Source organism: Gossypium hirsutum, chromosome D05, assembly GCF_007990345.1.
Source record: "Gossypium hirsutum isolate 1008001.06 chromosome D05, Gossypium_hirsutum_v2.1, whole genome shotgun sequence".
Lineage (NCBI taxonomy): Eukaryota > Viridiplantae > Streptophyta > Magnoliopsida > Malvales > Malvaceae > Gossypium > Gossypium hirsutum.
Genome location: NC_053441.1, coordinates 13,171,487 through 13,179,791, shown reverse-complemented (window position 1 = coordinate 13,179,791; position 8,305 = coordinate 13,171,487). Strand labels below are relative to the sequence as shown.

The 8,305-nt window shown below is 35.5% G+C and overlaps 1 long non-coding RNA gene across 7 annotated transcripts; it reads left to right on the top strand.

Annotated features, from left to right (window-relative positions):
- Positions 1 to 6,459, top strand: LOC107930840 (uncharacterized). Of its 7 annotated transcripts, none has more exons than XR_001693083.2 (6): positions 1 to 304; positions 469 to 581; positions 681 to 752; positions 878 to 921; positions 1,007 to 1,356; positions 1,472 to 1,711. It is a non-coding gene; the product is annotated as an uncharacterized lncRNA (long non-coding RNA). The 7 variants fall into 7 exon arrangements; XR_001693080.2 differs by adding an exon at positions 1,740 to 2,635 and having other exon boundaries at positions 17 to 304; positions 469 to 752; positions 883 to 921; positions 1,472 to 1,582; XR_005913916.1 differs by adding an exon at positions 6,429 to 6,459 and having other exon boundaries at positions 21 to 304; positions 469 to 752; positions 1,472 to 1,582.
- The last annotated feature ends 1,846 nt before the right edge of the window (positions 6,460 to 8,305 follow it).

The window sequence follows — 8,305 nt, the reverse complement described above, 5'->3', positions numbered from 1 at the left end:
CATCTTCTCCAGCTGTACTCCAGTAATTAAAACCCTTTTTGAAAAAATCAACAAGAAACGCATGGGGAAACAAAAAGCCATCAGAAAACTTAATTAGCCTCATATCAATCCCATCAAAACCTCTTCATTACCCCGATGCACATTGAAAGATCAAAACCCATTGGAACTCTCAGCAAAATCAAAATTGCAGAAAACTTTCTCCAACTTCTTCATCTCTTCTTCCCCAAACCTCACCCACGACCTCCATCCTCCTCCTGTCTTCAGCCATCGCCTCCACCGCACCAGCAGGTACCATATTTGTCAGGTAAGTAGATTCTCTTTTCTTGAGTCCTTGTGCTAAACAATGGGCAACTCTGTTAGCCTCCCTGTTTGTGAAAAGAAAAACACAAAGATTAATTGACAGCAGAGATACTGAGCATCTTTGATATACCCAGAAATTTCCGATCTATCATACGTTTTCTCTTGCAGTTTCCTGATGATCCTTCGAGAATCACCTTCAACCTCAATCTCCCTCCACCCAAGCTGTAACCCCAGCTTCAGTGCCTGAAGACACGCTACTGCTTCTGCAGAAAAAACAGACGGTATGTTCAAGTTCATCTCCGTTTTACAACAGATAATCTCTGCTTTACTGTTACAAATCACTAACCCAGAGCACGACTCTTTGGTGTGGTTGTTGAAAGCTACGTCAAAGTTCACTTTCAATCTGGATCCTATCGGCGCAGACCATCTGTCAACACAGATCCGTCTTCCAGGTATAGCACTTTTTAGATCATCAAGTTCCTTTAAATATGCTTGCACAAAACTTGCAATCTGACTGCCAGTTGGTTTACCCCCTCATAAATGAATTTGTTCCGATCCATCCATAACACCCATAAAGCGCAGACAATCATTCTATAGAAAGCCATGGGTCTACTCTCAAAGGTATTTTTCAACCAATCTGTAAATACTGAATTGTCATCCAATCTAGCCCATGCCATATGTAAATGTTCCCATGTATCTTTTGCAGGAGGACATGCCTAGAAAATATGCTCCCTTGTTTCAGCTCCTGTTAGACACCTTCTACACATGGGGGAAGCCATCATTCTGAGATAATGAAGATTACTAAAACTAGGCATATAGTTACAAAGTTTCTCCATATTGTAATTTTGATTTTCGAGGGTAGATTCATTTTCCATAATTTCTTGTAAATTTGCTTGTGATCTGAATGTAATTGATCCCGACCTTCTTGTAAAAGAAGTCTGACCACTTCGGACCAAGAATTCTCCTGACAACTTACCCCGCCATACAAGAGTGTCTTCATGCTCAAACAAAGGAAGAGGAATACAGAGGATCCTTTTTGCAGTCTGTTCATCAAAGGTAAAACTGATCAGATCAGACTTTCAAGTTTTCGAACTTGCATCAATAAGATCTGCAACTTTGATGAGACTCTGATTATTATTCATATTCTGAATTCTGAGATTATCATCTCCAGGTATCCAAACATCATCCCAAATGGAAGCTTTCTGACCATTGTCAATCCGCCAACCCAAACCTTTCAAGAGGAGGCCCCTCGCGGCCCAGATACTCTGCCAAGTAAAAGAAGGTAGCCTTCCTAAACTGGAGTTTAAAAAATCCCCATCTTTAAAATACCGAGCTTTCAAAGTACGCGCTAGTAAAGAATTAGGATTATTTAACAGGCGCCAACCTTGTTTATCCAATAAAGCAATATTAACGAAATCTGATACCACCTTCCTCCTTAGGCGCACATAAGGATTTCCAATTACACCAGTGCATCCCCCGCCTATTATGATTATTCCTCCATCAAAATGAGCTCATAATATTTTCCAGTTCCACACAAAGCGATTTCGATAAAAGGAAACAAGCCATCGAATACGTGGGAATAGACTGTAAGACAGCCTTGATAAAAACCTCTCTACCTCCTTGTGAAATATGCCTAATACTCCAGTTATTTTCTGCTGCAAACGATCTTTCAACTTTTGAAAAGCCATTTTCTTCTTACGACCCACCACTTTGGAAAGACCCACCACATTAGAAAGTCCAAGATAACTTTCTGGATCAGTCGAGCAACGAACATTAAGCGCCTGAAACACCCTACTCTTGTCTTAATCCTTCACATTTGTGCTGAAAAAGACCGTAGATTTTTAATGATTAGCGCACTGACACGAACAAGACTCACACTCCAAGAATTTCTTTCCGCACATTAATCCCCTGATTTGATACAACTCCGAGCGGGATACAGTCATCAGCAAACATCAGATGAGTTATAGGTGGGGCCAATGTGGAAACATTAGCTGCATAAATCTTTTTATCCTGACTTGCCAACCTCATTAGCGCAGAAAGCCCTTCTCCATAAAACAATAAGAGATAGGGACTTAAAGGATCCCCTAGACGCAAGCCCTAGAAGGTTTGAAACTTAACCTTCTGCCCCATTAATTAGAATAGAATACTGAACAAAATTAACACAACAGATAATAAACTCAATAAACGTTGTCGAATCCATTTTAACATTATGCTTTAATGAAATTCCATTCCACTCGATCATAGCCCTTGCTCATATCGAGTTTTAAAGCCATGAATCTCTTTTTCCTGTATCTTTTGTCTTTAAATGAATGAAGCACCTCATATGCCATAAGCACATCATCGGTCACGCATGTAAAACCTTTTGAAGCCGATTAGCAACAGTTTTCGCAATGATCTATAAATAACAGTGCATAGACTAATGGGACGAAAACTCTTAAGATTGCTAGGACTGACAATCTTGGGAATTAGAACTATTTGTGTTTTGTTTATATCCTCCACAGATTTCCTGTTATTCAGAGTGTTTAAACAATATATGCAAACGTCCTTACCAAGTGCCAGAATTCTGGTAGAAAATTGCTGGTAAGCCATCAGCTCCCGAAGCTTTTGTAGGTCCCATGCCCTTCAACGCTGAACTATTTCGTTCTCCTTCTAAGTGGCCAACAAACTTTGGTTCATTTGATCTGATACGCACGAATGTACTCTGGATAGGATATGTCCCAAATCCCCAATTCCTCTAGAGGCTAAAAGATTCGAAAAGTACCCACGAGCGATGCATTCCATCTCCCTACCATCTGAAGCAAGAGAACCATCCCTTCTTGCAAAGCTTTGAGTTGATTAGCACGTCTTCTTTGGGAAGTAAATTTATGAAAAAAAGAAGTATTCTTGTCCCCCATTTCAACCAATTTGCTCTTGGACGTTGCTCCCAATACTTTTCCTCCTTATCCATCTCCATATTTAAATGAAGTTTGACCTCGACTATTTCCCCCAAGTTCTCCTCTGAAATCTCCTCACAATTTAGCTCAACCAATCTCCTATTCAACCTTTCACTTCCCTCCCTCTTTTGGTCTTAATCTTATTGCCCCAATATCTCAACCCAGTGGCCAATGTTTCCATTCAGAATAAAAAAGATCCAAAACTGCCTTCCCATAACTTTCTTATCTCCGCTTCACATGACTCTTCCCAAAACCCACCAGACTTCCGAACGAAATCTATTGGATTGCCTACCTATTCCAACATCCTCCGTATCAATGAGCAAAGGACAATGATCGGAGAAAGAATGTGGAAGATATCTCAAGGAATACTGTGGGAATTGTTGAAACCAACCATCATTAGCAACCCCTCTATCGATGCGTTCCTTAATATTTCTCTCAACAGTTCTACCTCTTTCCCATGTGAACCAAGCTCTCGAAAAGCCTAAATCTTTCAATTCACAAGCTTCCAAAGTCTTACGGAAAGCTTTAATACGAGCCTCATAGAACCCTGTAAACCGCCATCGAAATTTTATTCTTGAATCTCAACATCAATATGATTCTTTGAGAAGCTCTGCAAATTGACTAAGTAATTCCCATTCCATCCAAGGCTTAATCCTCCATTAGACCCATTAGCCTAGACATCACACCATTAACGAAACCAAAATTTTTTCTAACAAACTCCTTTTTTGTAGCACTCAATTTAGTCTCCGTAAATAAGACAATTTGGGGACGATAAATCTTCAGCATACTCTGAAGTCTTTTAACTGCTCCAATCTGCGAACGTTCCAGCATATAATTTTCATTGCCTTCGGTTGGCTTGCCCAATGGCAGCCGCCGATATCTGTTTAGGATGAGAAAAGTTCTTCCCAGCAACCTCCAATGAATCTTGAGTGTTAGAAACATTAGAGATCAAAGAATTAGATCTTTGCCTTTTTTTTCCATCATAATTGAGAAAAGGTTCATCCTCTAGCTCACAATCCATACATGACACCCTTTCTCCTGTAAACGACCCAGTCCACTTGGAGTAGTCATTTGAATGACACCATAATGTGCAAGGCCAGAAAGTTGACCTTTTCACGATCCAAGTCATTATCTCCATTATGATGGGAATTATTCCTTGCTGATACTCATTCAATTTGGTACCTTCTAAATTTATTCCAAGAGGGAAATTGAAATTTCCTCTAGATTCTCTCCCCTTATTTTGGTTTGATTGGTGACTAGAAGATGGCCAAATCTAGACTTTCCAAAAAATTGTTGTCTCCTTCCCCTTCAACCAAATGCTGTTGACAATGGAAGCCTTTCTCCTTGAGCTCTCAATGATAGATCCCAACCGATCTCTAATTCATGCATTACATATTGTAATCTCATTGGACAGAAATTATCTTCATGACCCAGACGTCCACATAAAAAACATTAAAGAGTTGATCTTTCATACTTAAACTTTGCATAAGTAAACTTGGACTCTGAGATCTTAATTTTCTTTCGCCGTGGTAAAGAGTTTCGAACATCAAGTTGAGCCCTAATCAGCATATAATTCATATACCCAGTGGATAGTTGCTTCGTGTCATATTCCAGAAATTTTCCAATAAAATTTCCAAATTGAACTGCCATAGAATCTCTAAAGAAGCCCGGAGGAAGATCATGAACCTGAATCCACCAGTCTGAAAACACCAAAGGGACAGCCCATAGGGTCTTCACCCTCCACCGGTCGATGGAAAACCAAAAGGTGATTATTGAAAGTCCAAGGAGCGCCTGAAATAACTCGAGAAATATCCACCTCATTAAAAAACTTAAAAAAAAACGTTCTCCCCGAGATCTGAAATTTGCACACCCTCTAATTGATGCAAATGTTAGCCATAGTGTTTCTCATTGCAGGAAAATTCACCACGCTAGCCGTAAGATAACACCCTACCAACAGAAATCATACAGTGCGTTTTGTCTTCAGAGTCAACCGGTAAAGAAACGCCTCATCTTCACCATCACCATCATTCAGATTTAAGTCGACTATTCCTCTATCCATCCAATAAAAGAAACTAAACCCTCCAAACTAAAGACAAATCGACAGAATACCAGAAGACACAAAGAAAGAAGAAAAGAAGACAGAAAAAAACCAGAGATCAAGACTAAATCATGTCAAAGCGACAGATAGAGAAGCGTGCCAAAGCGGCGACTAAATATTTTTTTTTAAATATTTATACTTTTATTATTTTCATTTATTAGAAATTACTACAACAACTGAACATTTTTTAATGTAAAAAAATTACATTATAGGTTTAATTTTTATATATTATATATTGTAAATTACATAATAATATAATATATTACAAATTTATAAAATATGTTAAGTGAAGTTGGGCTCGAGACTAATTCATATATATATTTTTGTATATAACTCGAGTCTAATATTTTTATTTAATTTCTTTAAATTCGAATAAGTATTTAAGTTTAAACTGATAACTCAGCCTTTTTCTTTCTAACTCCGAACGATAACTACAGTCAGCAAGTATTTCCAAAGGGCAGATTAAGCGTAGGCGAATATGGATAATATGATGCAAAACTTTAGTTGGGCCAATCTATTTTTTTGGGTCAATAGGAAATCTATCTTTTGGGGGTATTAGAGTCAAATTATTAATTGAATTTTCCTGAACCTAACTTGGACTCACTAAGAAAGTGAAGGATATTGGGATTTAATAAAATTAACATAAATAGAATTGATAAAGAATTGAAAGAGAAAAGTAAAAATATTGCTATTGAAGTAACATTATTTACTTGTAATAATCAAAAGAAATAGAAAACAATGTCTTTGTTATTGGGAGCATAGCTAAGGTTTATCTTATAACTCAGAAGTTCGAATTGTAGAGATTCTCTGTGTTTACAGTAATTTAACAGTGGTTCGTAAAATAAAAAGAAGGGGTTTCTGAGGAAAAAGAAAAGAAAAGAAAAATTGTTATTTACAGTTTGCTCCTCCTTTTTAGGCATTACAAATCATTGACATCCTTAATTCAGCTATTTCTTCTTTCTTCTTCTTCTCACCTAAACCTTGATGACAATTGAAGCTTGAGACCCAGCCTTTGTCGAATCCATGTCTGGAAACAGCTTTTGCTTTTCTTTTTGGTCATAATTTACAGTAAGAACTACTTTTTTCAATCGAAATAGAATGAACATGCCAACACAAAAGATGGAGACACAACGTCCGAGGATATAAAACCGGGTTTTCTGCTGCTTTGCCATCGACGAACACCGATTATCCCTCCAAACTGGAGTTTGCCGAGTATTGGTTTTTTTTTATCCAACCAAAGATTCCTTTTGAGCTTGAAACCAAGTATGGAGTTTTGCCAGCCATGGCCGACTTTTGCTTGATTTTCAGTACGGTGGTTATTGTTTCCTTCCCCTTTTTTGAGTTTGAGGAGCACAACTAAAAATGAACTTATTTTACCATTGTAACCTTTTTTTTATCATTTCGAGTTTAGTTTAATTTGTCTCCATGTTATTCAAGTCTTAACCACTGTTGTTGAAATTAGATTAGACTGGTTGGATTAGAAATTGATCAGTATATTGATCTAGACAAAAAAATTAAACTGATCTATAAGGGAACAACTCAAAATTGGTAAAAAACAAAAAATTGGGACAAAAAAATCAACAACCATAAACTTTGTTTATATAGAATATTTTTAAAATTCTTTAATGATTTTATGGACATTTTTATTTGTTTATTTTAATTATTATAAGATCAACAATTGAACAGATTCAATCATCAATCTAATCTTTAAATATGTGTATTTTTATACAAATTTTAATATAATCCATAACACTCAAATCCTTAAATAAGAGGATAATATAAGTTAAACATATTCGAACCCACGTCCTCCTTATCATTGTAATAACAACAGTGCTAACTGACTCAATTTGCAAAATATTGGTTTTAAAGTTCGGTACTTTCAAATTATTCTGTTTTTATTAAATTATTTATAATGTTGAAATTAATTGGAGGTGGATGAAATTAGAAATCTGATTTCCTTTATATTTGAGATTCTAGATGTAAGGACGTTGATTATTTTTGGACATTCGTTTTGTCCCTATTGATGTTTCGCATAGATTAAGGAAGCAAAGTCAAATAATCCAAACTACAATTAATTATTAATAATTGTGATTAGTGGACTAATTAACATTTTAAAGATAAAAAGAGTGGAAAAAAGGAATTGTGTAGTGACATCACCACCCTAATGCAAGTTGTGTATTTCTTTAATGATATATTAAACAATGATTAAGTGCTCTAATCAATAATGGGTTGTTAAAGATGAAATTTGACCTGGAGGATTATGGATTTTTGTTATTAAAATAAAAAAAAAGAATATATTTAATTAATTATTAAATATATTATCTTAGTCGATGGCAGTTTTAACGTATTTTTATCCTAGTAATGCACGGGGATGAATTATTATTCAAAATAAAATAATCATTATGATTACTTCGTATTTTGTAATTCTTCTAGAACTGTAAACACTATGTTACAAAAGAAATTGCAATACCACTAACAACCAAATATGAAATTAAAAATTTTATAATTTAGTTCCACTCTAAATTTTTTTTTCCACTCCTTTCTTCAAGGATAAAGTGAAAATATAATTTTATCATTTTATTAACATATTATTTTAGAATTTTAAGAGATTAAACTAATATAATTACATTAACAATAAATAAAATTATATTGGGTTACAATAATAACTATATTAATTAAATACAAATCTATATATAACACTAGCGTATTTAAATGCATGTTGATTGATTTGTCTCGTAAATATTATTATCCACATGACCGCTAAATTTGTTCAAATATTAAGGCATATGGCTAGAAAGGGATGGGCATTCACCACAACCATCGTAACCACCATATACCCAATTATTTATTTCATTAATGTTAAAATTGTTGAACCCTATTGATCTCGACCAAATCAGAGTTGCCTAGAAATTAGTGCAACGAACCATATTATCCAACTTATCTTACATCATCATTCCTCATATCAAATACATTA